This window comes from Herpailurus yagouaroundi, unplaced genomic scaffold (assembly GCF_014898765.1).
Source record: "Herpailurus yagouaroundi ecotype Mexico unplaced genomic scaffold, PumYag 182, whole genome shotgun sequence".
Classification (NCBI taxonomy): Eukaryota; Metazoa; Chordata; class Mammalia; order Carnivora; family Felidae; genus Herpailurus; species Herpailurus yagouaroundi.
This window is the reverse complement of record NW_024412413.1, coordinates 26918334-26930760: the sequence shown is the minus strand read 5'-3', so window position 1 is coordinate 26930760 and position 12427 is coordinate 26918334. Positions and strand designations below refer to the sequence as shown.

At 42.7% G+C, this 12427-nt stretch overlaps 1 protein-coding gene and 1 pseudogene across 2 annotated transcripts in view; one reads left to right on the top strand and one right to left on the bottom strand.

Moving 5' to 3' along the window:
- The window catches only part of CRADD (CARD and death domain containing adaptor protein), a 178220-nt gene that overhangs the window by 105053 nt on the left and 60740 nt on the right, over positions 1–12427 (top strand). The window lies entirely within an intron of this gene.
- The window catches only part of LOC121040979 (uncharacterized), a 56179-nt pseudogene continuing 46797 nt past the window's right edge, over positions 3046–12427 (bottom strand).

Here is a 12427-nt window from a genome sequence, read left to right as displayed (position 1 = left end):
CCCTTCCCTTCCCTTCCCTTCCCTTCCCTTCCCTTCCCTTCCCTTCCTTCCAATATTTTTGGAATGCCTCACACATATCAAACACTATGCTAAGACTTTTGCATATAGCGTGTATCTAATCCTATATAATGCTCTCAGTTAAAAACAACAACAACAACAACAACAACAACAACAACTCCTACTTTGCTGGTACAGAAACAAAGACACAGAGAGCTAACTTACATGCACTCACATAGAAATAAAGAGAAAGTGCCAGGTTTCAACCCAGTCGTCCCTGGGTCCAAATCTCCCGTTCCTGCTGTTACACTAGGCAGCCTCCCTGGACTGCACGCATCTTTGCTCTTTCATTTCTCTCTGACATCCCTGCCCTTTCTCACCTGCTGTTCCCTCACCCAAAACACAGACACAGACTGAGGTGGATCCTTGGCATCCCACTTTTCAAAGGATACTGAAACTGTGATCCTGTTACATGATATCCTCAGCGTTCGGCCCTGTTTAACTCTTTGGTCAGTGCTAGGCCATTTCCCACTTTGCCCTTAGTCTTTGTGTCTTCTGTTACTTCCCACAACAGGTCTGAACACCATGGAAGAATTCATCTTTCTACCAGGCTAACTGTGCCATTCTTCTCCAATCTATCCTATGGGAACTCTCCCTGTTTTCTTCTAGAGAGGCAGCATTGAGGGGTGGTTGAGATCATGGGCTCTGGAGTCAGAATGCCAGGCCGCAAATCTTGGCTTTTGCTTCTTCCTGGCCGTGTCATGTTGGATAAATTATCCCTGTGTCTCAGTTTCCTCACCTGAAAAGGGCAGATGACAAAGTACCACCATCACAGGATTGCTGATTATGGATTTCACCCAGATAAAAGTTCTTAAAGTAAAAAGCCCATAGTCAAATCCTCAATAAATGTCAAGTGTTCTTTTGAATAAAGGCCAAGAGCGTCACTCATAGTTTCAGGCTCATCCACAGACTGTTTGGGTTTTCCCAATGTTTTCATTTCTAATCACTCTGGTGTGTGTCCTGCCTGTCCCTCTGGTCTGGGTCGATCTGTGACACAGGCTTTGTCACCACTGTCCACAGGTAAGTCTGGATCCTCTCCACCCGTATCCCACTGTCTGGGCTGGGCCCATCTTCCCTGTCCGGTTCTGTCGGCTGGTCTCACTTACAGAGCTTTAAGGGCCTTCTGAAGTCCCCTTCCCTTCGTGAAACCTTTCTCACCAAGAGGGAGAAAAGTGAATAATTCCCCTGCTTATACCTTTTCTAAACATAGCACTTCACCTCACCAAAATACAGTACCACTGTGAAGTGTGTTTCTGAAAAGAAAATAATTTGATTTCACTGTTTGCTCTGTACCTGAACGTGTGCTCGGAAGATCAACATTCATATAGAAAAGGATACTTGTTTCTGAGGCCACAGCTCATAGAGAAGAGGGGCTCTGGTTTGACACACCCCTATCCCAGTAGCACCTCCATCTGTGATTAGTAAATTCCTGATTCGGAGAGTAGGCCATTTAAAATCAATTATCCACCAAAAACCTAACCCCTAACGTGCGTTCTGAAAATGGATGCTTTACTCGGATCCAACAGTTGAAAAGTCGTCTAAAGCTTTCTCGTCTTGCATCAGGGGTGTTTTTTTATTTCTTTGACTCATCAATAGGTGTTAACTAAAGTTTTTTTTTTCCCTCAGGGTAGATGTAAAAAACACCAGTGCTTCTTCCCAGCCACCCCCCCCCTCTTCTTTTGAAAGCTTTCATATTTACCCCTGTACATTGTTTGACCATACCTTGTACTTCAAGCCCTGTACTGGAGGAATGACTTTCACAGTCACATGGTAGGAACTGTTCCGGATCCTTAAGAAAAAACTACTACTGAACAGTGCATAGTCTTCTCCTTTGGAAAGAAGACAAAAATTATAGTGGTTTTGCCTGTCATTTAAAAATAAACAGACTCTGAACCTGTCTGGATTTATTGGCTTCATAGAACCAGACTGAAAGTACACCATGCACCAAATTATGGCAGAACAAATTCTTCTTTAGGACACTGATGGTAGGTTGGGCTTTTCTTTCTTTCTTTGTGTGTCTCGTTACTGGCAATGATTTCTGAAGCATCAGGCGTTTTCCACCTTTGTATAAAATTAATCAAAGGCAGACCTGTGGTGGCCTTGAGTTACTTTTCCTCTCCGTGTTGGATCAAGGTTTTGTCATGACTGCCTTATGGTATCCTAGACAGAGGTGAGTGGGTATTCCTGAAGAGTAGTGTGTCTTGTATAAAGAATGCATTTTGGATGCCAACTGGCTAAGTTATTTTACGTGAACTTTCAAAAATGAATCAAGGAAGGAATGTGGGCATTTAGGGAAAATTATGGGTCTTTAACATTAAATGCTACATAAATAAGTAGGATATTTGTTGAGGGAGAAGATGGGGATATTGCTTGAGCAAAAGCCTTTCCTATTGCTAGATGTTAACATTTTAATTTTACTTTAGTTTTCAAATTGATTTCTCACACATAATTGCATTTGAACTACACGGAAATCCCGTGAAGTTGGTAGGGAAGGTATTTATTATCTCCAGCATATGAAGAATCATTCCTAAAGAACCCAGGGCTGGTCTTGTTGGCTCAGATCTCATGACTGAACCCAGAGGGCAGTCTTTCCATTCTGAGTACAGCAGTTTCCCCACTATATCAGGGAATCTCACACCCGACTGTTCAGAAGGCCTGGAGGTGGGCTTAGAAATTCACATTTTTGTCACATACTCCAGGAGACTGATTGTGATGCAGGTGTATAATGGACTGCACTTTAAAAAACTCTCTGGGGCACCTGGGTGGCTCAGTTGGTTAAGCGTCCCACTCTTGATTTTGGTTAGGCGTGACGATCTCATGGTTTGTGGGACTGAGCTGCATGTTGGGCTCTGCACTGCCAGTGTGGAGCCTGCGTGGGATTCTCTCTCTCTCTCTCTCTCTCTCTCTCTCTCTCTCTCTCTCTTTTTCTCTGCCCCTCCCCCATATGCCTGCACACATCCTCGCTTTCTCAAAATAAAGAAAGAAACATTTAAAAATAAGGAAACAAAAAATAAAAAGCTTTTCTCTCTGCCATATTGTATCTTGGGTTTCAGCCTCTTTTTGTTAAATGTAATGCACTGAAAATACCATTTTTAAGATGGCATGTTTAACTTAAGAGAGGATCGAACAGTTCATTTACATGTTGTGCCCCAAATCTACAATGGTACAGACACAAGTTAATACAATATTGTTTGTAATAGTCCAATATTAGAAACCTTCCAAATATCCATCAATAGAGGAATGGTTGAAATGGTACGTTCATAAAGAGGCATAATATGTAGTTATAAGAAGGAACCAGGAAAACGTCCACATCTTGCCATGACGTCGTCTTCGGGATCCATTGTTAACTATACAAGTAAAATGGCGAGGTGTTTACAGAGTATGGTCCTTGCGGTATAAGGAAGAAAGGAAGATACGAGTGTTCACACACACGCACACACAGCCAGTACTTCAGGGTGAGTTCTTTTTTCTTGGTTTTCCCAGGGAATTTGGGCAGACCTGGGGACAAGGAGGCTCTGCATCTGAAAAACAGCGTTGGACCTCTTGGTGGGGAAGTGGGGCTTGTGGTGGCACGGTGGGACCCGGTGTGGCAGCCAGAAGTTGATCTCAGAGTCGTGGAACGGCTTGACTGCCTGTTGGCAGCACTTGCTGGCCACAGTCTCCTCCACCTTCATGATCTGGATGGAGTGGGCCCGGGTGCGGTGCGGGGCGCCCATGCCTCGCTGGCACTGGGTGACAGCACCTGCAGTGGTCAGGTTCCAGTGCTCCCCTGGCGTGGGTGCCCCTGCGAGAGCCATAGCACAGCCAGGTACCAGAGTTCTTCACCCGTAAGGGGATTTCTCGAATACCTGTCCACAGTAGACAGTTTCCCCTGAAGACGTCATCTTCTTCGGCTGAAACACAAAGTACCAGAAACGGGACTTGGCGACAACATGATTAGGTGCAAAGATTCATGTGCCGTAGAGGGGCAGAGTGCAGCATTCGGGGTTGGGCAGGCAGCACCCCACCACCTTGTACGCCCGCGGTGTGCCTGACGCCTCAGGGCGCACCCTCCATTTTCATCGCCCCCCCCACAAAAGGAAGTGCCAGGGCAGGGAAGTTCTTTATAGAGAATGACAGCTAATAAATGCAGAAGGGAGCTAGAAATAGAAAACCACCGTCTTGCAGCATCTAATGAAATAATGGAGCTAGGCAACAGTCATTAATGGCTGCTAAAATCTTAAGTGAAATTGGTGCTTTGTAACTGAGAATCAGCTTGACGACATTTGAACCCACTGATCAGTCTCAGCATCACTAAAAGTAGAATAGCCAAACATTATATTCCTCCTGACGTGATCTGATTGAAAAGAAACAATACCACTTGTGCAGTATTCTGCCCACATCCCTTCGGCACATATTAGAACCAGAATCTTACCAAGTTTCCATATCTACCTGCTAATTTACAGGAAATTCAGGAAATACAGGAAATACAGGAGACAGAGGGACATGTTAAATACCACCACAAGGCTACAGATCAGCCCAGTCCTGAGTGTGGGAAGTTCTACAAAACAAATGACCCAATTTCTTCAGCAAATAAATGTTATGAGAAAAAAGTAGGGCGTAGGAAGGGGAAATGGTTATATGTTATGAAACTTAGAGACCTATAAACGAAATGCCAGGTGTGAACCTTGTTTGGAACTTGATTTGAAGAAAAATAATATAAAAATACCTTTCTTTTTTTTAAACAATAGGAGAAAATGAAACACAACTCTATTATGTGTTATTTAAGAAATTATTGATAGTTTTATTGATCTGATAGTGGTATTGTGACTTTTTTTTTTTTTTTTTTAAGTATGCTTCACACCCAGCATGGAGCCCAATGCAGGGCCTGAACTCCCCACCCTGAGATCAAGAACTGAGCTGAGATCAAGAGTAGACTCTTCACCGACCGAGCTGCCCAGGTGCCCCTGTGATTATTTTTTTAAAAGTCTTTACCTCCAGGAGCACTTACTGTTGAGTTGATATTATGCCTTGAGATTTTCTTTAAAACTATGTCATCAAAAAAGAAAACAAAAAAGTGTGTTTAGGGAAGTAGATGAAATCAGAATGGTAGGAAGTAACAGTTGTTGAAGTTTGGTGGTATGTCAAGGGGGTTCTTTACACTTTTCTCTCTCCTTTATTGAATATGGAAAATCTACCTAATAAAGAAAATCAAGTTGTGCTATTTTAGAGGCCAAATCCTGGCAAAAAGCCTGGATTTTAGCCAGTATTTGTGTAAATCGGGGAGTCCTGGCTAACTCCCTTTTCTCCTGCTTCCCTGCCTTTTTCCATTTCTTCCATTCCTTCTGCTTCACTTGTCTTTTACTCAGCCACATTTTGCACCAGGCATCACTCTGGTGCTGCCAGCCTTACAAAACTTAGGCACTACTGTTGTCCCCATACAGGTGAGGAAACTGAAATATAGAGGGGTGAAATTTCTTGTCCACAAACCCACATCTGTCTGTCACTGAAATCTGAATTCTTAGGCATTATTTTATGCTGCTTCTCAGAAATAGGCCTTTGATTTTATAATTTTTCTATTTTATTTTTAATTTTGTTTATTAATAAATTTTAAACACTGAGTAAATCAAATGGAGTAGCATCTGTGTATGAGAAAGACACAAAGTGTCTTCCTTATTGGAATAATTACAAAGACCTGATCAAAGGCAAAGCAGTGATGAGTCTGAAATGTAGCAACTTTCTTCATACTCATAAAAAAGTAAAACTCTATAAATTGTAACTTTAAGCCCCCAAATAAGGTTAATTTATGCTTGCTCTTCAACAGCAATGTTGAATCATCTTTTTACTAGAAATGGAGGCCAGAGAAAAATGGCTGATTTCCTTTCTCTTGTGTTTGTAAAATACGTTTAGGACTATTGCAATAAGGAAACCCTCAAAAACTAACAAACAAGTAAAATCCTGAACTTCCCCCAAGCCACGGTTTGCTTTACTTTCTTGCAAAAGTATTTTGGCATTTGTAAAACCCAGGCGTGCCCATGGGCACGTGCAGCCATGTCACTGTCATCTGTCACGTGCGACGCTCTGGATGTGAGCAATAGCAGTCATCAGTCAGGGCATGATAGCAAGCCACATCACTGAATTCCTGCTGCAGGGCGTGCGGGAATCATAACCTCTGCTTTGTAAGATTTAGTGTGACTTTCCAAAGCACCTGCAGTGTGGTTCTTCGTGGCTGGTCCCACACGGTGATTTATGCCCTAGAGATGTCTGACTGAGAGCCTAGAAAATTATATTAATGGGTTTGACATTGTCGTTTCCTTCAAGAATCAAGGCACTAAATGTAGTCAGGCTAACTGACAAAATTTTGCTCATATCCAGGGCATGCCAGTGAAGGCACCAAAAATGGATAAATAATAAATATTGAATCTTGCTGTATGCCAGGAACTGTGCTAAGTCCTTTAAATACCTACTAATGTTTAACCCTCTTAGCAGTTTTGTTTTAGAGCTGAGGTGGCTAAAGCGCAGAGACGTTAAGTGACTTTCCCAAGGTTGCACACTTAGAGAATGGAGAATGGCAGAGCTCTGGAGTCAGGCTTTCTGAGTCCCCAGACTTTGCTGTCAACCCCTGTACAGTCTCAGAGCATCAGCAGGAAGTAATCCCACCCAGTAATCCACACTGCCATGGCTTGTCCCTTGGTGGACATGAGGGCACCTTCAAAACCTGGGTTATGTGCCGGAGTGCCATTTTATAGTTCTGCAGACTCGTGAAGCCAAACAGAAGGAGATGAAGAGATTGATGAAACACCTGTAGCAGATCTCTGGTATTTGATGTCAGGTACGCAGTTGTTGCTAGAACACAGGGTTCCAGAGTGATTTGCAGTCCAGTGGGAAAGCCAGTTGGCCTGGCTACCTTGCAAGACAGTTAAGGACATAAGAATGGATATTCATTCAAGACGACCAGAAAGAAATCAGGTCGGGAATGAAGACAGATGGCAAAGACATAGCATTTTGGTAGAAATCTAAAATTTTCTCCTGCTTAGTAAAGTGAGTATCTATTCTCTCTTGATTTATTAGAGAAGCATGGAAACTGCTTACTTTGAAATCCTAAAATCTTTTCGGGCCCAACTCGTTATTAAGGTGGTGTACCTCCCTCAAGGGTGGTATTTTCACAAATGCTGCTTCTGGCTTCAGTCACATATAGAGACATTGGAATGAGTCCAACGTGACGTTTCGCTTTTAAAAAAAAAAATAGGAACTATGTTTGCTAATGCATATGCTACAAGCACCTCTAAAAAATAACTTGCAGTTTGACAAGCCGTCTCTTTAGTATCTTCTCCTGGTCCAGGAGACAAAGTTTTAAAACTTAAATTTGATCAACTCCGTAACTTTGCAAGTAAGGACAAGAAGCTTGGCCAGCTTATATGATTTTGGAATATGCTTTAGCATTTATATCATAATTGAGAATGACTCAAACTGATTTTCTCTAATAAAACTGCAAAAACTTCAGAATTAAAACGATGTCTTCTCCGGAGGGTAGTAGGCTTGAGTTACCCACTGGTATCATCTTCCGGTCCTCGACCTGTGAGTGAGAAGCGAAGGGTGCTCTTTGGAGCTTCCTTCACACCTTCTTTTACCCTTTGGTATTCAACCACAAGTGCTTCTGGCAGCTTCTGGCAGAACAGGAAGGGAGGCCAAGGAGCAGATCCGTCAAAGCAGAGCGATTTGTGCACAGGAGCACTTTGGCGAATAAAAGAAAATAGATTTGAAGTTTTGGCAGTATGAGCAGTGATTATTAGAAACGCAAGCTCACGCTAATAGTATCAAACAGAATTTCGGAGGAATAGTGATACCCCACTTCATAGGTCATTAACTCAGACATATGTTTGGCTATCAGAGAGGAGCTGGGTAGCAGAGCAGACAAGATTAAGAACATTCAAGATCTAGTCCTATTTCTTGTGACGATGAACTGGTCACTTAGCTCTTTGGCCTTCAATTCGGTATGAAAGCCTTGCACTCGACCTCAGTAGTTATGGTCTACTTCATCCCAGTGGTATGATTCTAAGTTCCTGTGAAATACCCAGGTAAGATATGGGTGGAATACTAGTTTTGGTTTTGCCTTGAAAGAAAGTGTTGGGGAGGCAACAGAGAATGGCAGGGGTCACAGACCTAAAGACATTATCTGCCTGGCCTGTGTGGGCAGATGAGTGAAGTGAATTTGATATACGAGAAGTACAAATCCATAATTTATGTAAAACCCCTTACTTTAATGTTTTTTTAAGTTTATTTATTTTGAGTGTGGGGGGGAGGTCAGAGAGAGAAGGAGAGAGAGGATTCCAAGCAGGCTGTGCATTGCCAGTGCAGAGCCCGACCCAGGGCTTGATCTCACACACCCTGAGATCGTGACCTGAGCTGAAACTGAGAGTCGGTTAACCAACTGAGCCACCAAAGTGCCCCGTAAAACCCCTTATTTTTGAACATTGGCAAGTCCTTTCTGTTTGTTTTTTTTTAATACCCAGAACTGGAATTGTTAGATCATGTGGTTCTATTTTATTTATCTATTTGTTCACTTATTTAGTTAGTTAATTAGTTTAGTTTTTTAGTTTTTATTTAAATTCCAGTTAGGTAACGTGCAGTGTAATGTTAGTTGCAGGTGTGCAATATGGTGACTCAGCACTTCATGCAACACCCAGTGCTCATCACAACTAGTGCCCTTCTTAATCCCCATCCCGTTTCACCCATCCCCCTGCCCCAACATTGTCAAGTTTTTTTCATTTTTATCAAATCACTGTTCTTGGTGACACACAGCTGGCCAGTGGGCCTTCTGCTTTAGACTTCTGGGATGGACTTCAAATTTAAGGGGTAAAGGACACGGTTTTGGACTCTGACAAACCTGGGTTTGAACCTTAGCTCTGCCTTCTAATGTGTTAGCTTGTATATCTGTATTTAACTTCTTAGAATTTCAAGCTGCTGTATCGGTAGAAGTGAGAATGGCTGTACCTCTTTTGTTGGGTTTCCTGAAGATTACATGTTGCACAGTACTTAACACACCGTAGCCACATTCTAAATGTTAATTCCATTACCTTTGTCATGGTGGAAGGCCTCCTGTAATTTTTTTCATTCTCATCTTGATGGTGAGTTGCTCAAAATTTACAAAAGAATGCTATAGATGCCAGTGCTTTTTCGTAGATTTTGAAATCTCTTCAACCTACGTTTCAGTGGTTTAAAAATAAAGATTTCTTCTTTAAAAGACACCATTTTGGAAGGACACTTTTCCTATTTGCCAGTGGATATAGGAGGCAGTATAGGATGCTCTGTTACTCTTAAAAACTACTTTTGACAATGATGAAATATAACACTGCATTTCCTCCTTAGAAAAAAAATGTCTGGTGGTTGGAGACCCTGCTGTTACTGGTGGTAATTTCATAGTTTGATTATTCCCAAGGGAAATCTATTTTGAAAAGAATTTGCTACATGTCCTACTATGTACAGGGCACTATTCCAAGGGAATAATATAAAGATGGCTAAGACCTAATGCAGTTGTTACGTACAAGACTGTCTTGACTCTTTAGATTCCAGTTTGTACAGAATTGTGTATGAGTTCGCCTCAAGAGGCTACACAGGCCATCCCGTGATGTTGTTCAAGGTATCTTTGAAGTCTCCCTTTGGAATTTGGCTTTAGAGCCCTTGGTGCATTTTGCTGAAGATTTTCATGCTGATGGCATTCATCCTTAGAAGGTGGGTTTGATTTGATTCTGGCCAAGAACACTTCATGACTAAGTCTGCCACACAGGTGGTAATCAAACTGGCTAGAGTCATTTTTGGTTAAAAGATGGCCAGGACCATAAAGCAATATGACAAGCTTTTCTTTTTTTTTTAATGTCACTAAACTGATCACAGAGGTAAGGGTAGTTCCAAAAGAGGCATTCTGCAGGCGTGTTGCTCAAAACCAGTATCACTGGAATATATTTATAGCTTCCCAACAGGGCTGCTTTGAAAGAAGCAGGGTTCATCTGTCCCTGTGTGTAGTATGTCTGCTTAAAGATCCTCGTACTTAACCTCGTAGCAGACTGAATTTTGTTTTGTTTTTCCCTTTAAAATCGTATAGCATTCTCTCAAGCTCAGGGACAGATTTCCTCCAAGAAAATAAAGCAAATTAGATCCATTCTCAGAAGACTTTAATAGAAAGAAATACATGTTTATAACAAGTTCTTTAAAGCTGTCTGTTTTGGAAAGGATTGCCTCATTGTTGACCGTGATTATTCTACCATGATTTGGGGACAAATAAATTTCCTGTCAGAATGTTTAACAGTAGAAATAAAGAACTCTGTGGTGTGGCCTGTTGACCTCATTCATTCATTCCACTGATATCTTTTGAGGCTGACTGCATGCCAGGCATTATCAGGCACTTATCATGGTGATGGTGATGATAGATACGTTTCACCCCAGGGAAGCCTTATATGTAAGAATGTAAACTTACTCGATAAGTAACGTGAATATAATTAATAGTAGTATTATCAATTGTCCTACTCTTTTCTTAAAGGATAATTTGGAGTTTCATGAAGTGGTGAGCATCTCTGGTACATTTGAAATATTGTTCACCTTAGGACCATTGGAGTATGTCTATACTCTGCCGTGGCACCTGGTCACCACGTGTGTGGTCCCCCAGGTCCAAGGATCGATCTCAGGGCACCTCTTACTCAAATGTGTCATTGAGCCCTTGTTAGAATGATGTTTTTGGTTCTGCGGGGGAGGCTCCGAGGTTGTTGCCATGTTCCATCACCTCTTGAGGATGCTGTCTGGGGAAGGAGAAAGAGCAATGGCCCTGGAATCAGAAGACAACACTTTCCGGTCCCCGCTCTGCTCTCCTCAGGGTCATTTGACCTACCTAAACCTCAATTTCCTCACCTTCCGAGGGAGATCAGTAACCCTGTTTCTTCACAGCACTGTTGTGGGGCACTGCGGGGGCCTGGGTGTGTGAAAGCATTAGGGGGATGTTAGGCCTTGTTGCTGTTATTGTCCTTCTGATTATGACGACTCAGCGGCACCGAGACAGAGAGACAGACGTAGCTCTCCCTGGGAGCTCCTGAGACTTTGTTTCGCAGCCCTTAGCTCTTATCTCTTCTTCCTCCTGTGGGTTATTTGCATGTCTTAACTTTAGTAGCCAAGTTTCTCAAGGTCAGAGACTGTGCTGGTGGATGCCCCCAGCCCCGCCCCCATTCCTTCTATTTTCACACATCCTACATTGACAGAATCTCCTGATTTCTCAGAGTGGCCAAAGTTCTTGTCTGAGAGTCTGGGTTCATGTTTCTCCCCAAACAGAGGCTAAGAAGTACCCGGTGCAGTCACTTGTTTTCAGAATGTGGCTATTTTATCTCCAGAAAATTGCCCCAGAAGGTGAAGCCTCCAGGGTGGTCACTCCATCTTTCTCGAGTGAACTCCGCATGCCACCTTGATACAGCCTCCTCTGCGAGAACGAACCGGAAGTCATGGTATTCGACTTCCTATAGTGTATAATTTTAGAGAGAACATAAGGTGATGGGTTGGTCTGGAAGATCCAGGGCATGACTATGGAACACATGCAAAACAATAGTGTTAAGTATAGATTTTAGTTTTTGGTTAAAAAACAGGTGGGTTTTTTTGTTTGTTTTGTGTGTGTGTGTGTTTTGCTTTTTTAAATCACGTAGCATTAAAAATTGAAAGCACGTGAGTGGCTAGCTGGGGTGAGGGGTTTAGGCATGGTGGGAGGAAGGGATGGCAAAGGGGCAGGCAAAGACTTCAGGTGAAGATGGATATGTATATTATCTCAGTCGTGATGATGGTTTTACGTGTGTGTGTGTGTGTGTGTGTGTGTGTGTGTGTATCGAATTGTACCAAATTCCATACTTAAAATATGTACAGTTTATTTTATGTCAGGCGTACATGAAAAAAGTGGTTAAAAATTGTATAGCTTTATCATCTGGAAGGAGGGAAATTTTGGAAGAGATGTTTGCTATAGAGAATAGCCTTCTGGAAAGAAAAACCAAACATAGTTTTTCAGGTTCTTCGTGGGGTGGTCGTTGTCTCCTCTTCCTCTTCCCCCCTTCCTCCTACTCCTCCTCTTCCTCCTCTTTCTCCTCCTCCTCTTCCTCCTCCTCCGTCTCTTCCTCCTCCTCCTCCTCCCCCTCTTCCTCCTCTTCCTTTTCCTCCTCCTCCTCCTCTTCCTCCTCCTCCTCTTCTTCCTCCTCATTTTCCTCCTCCTCCTCTTCCTCCTCTTCCTCCTCCTCCTCCTTTTCCTCCTCCTCCTCTTCCTCCTCCTCCTTTTCCTCCTCTTCTTTTTCCTCCTCCTCCTCCTCCTCCTCTTCTTCCTCCTCATTTTCCTCCTCCTCCTCTTCCTCCTCTTCCTCCTCCTCCTCCT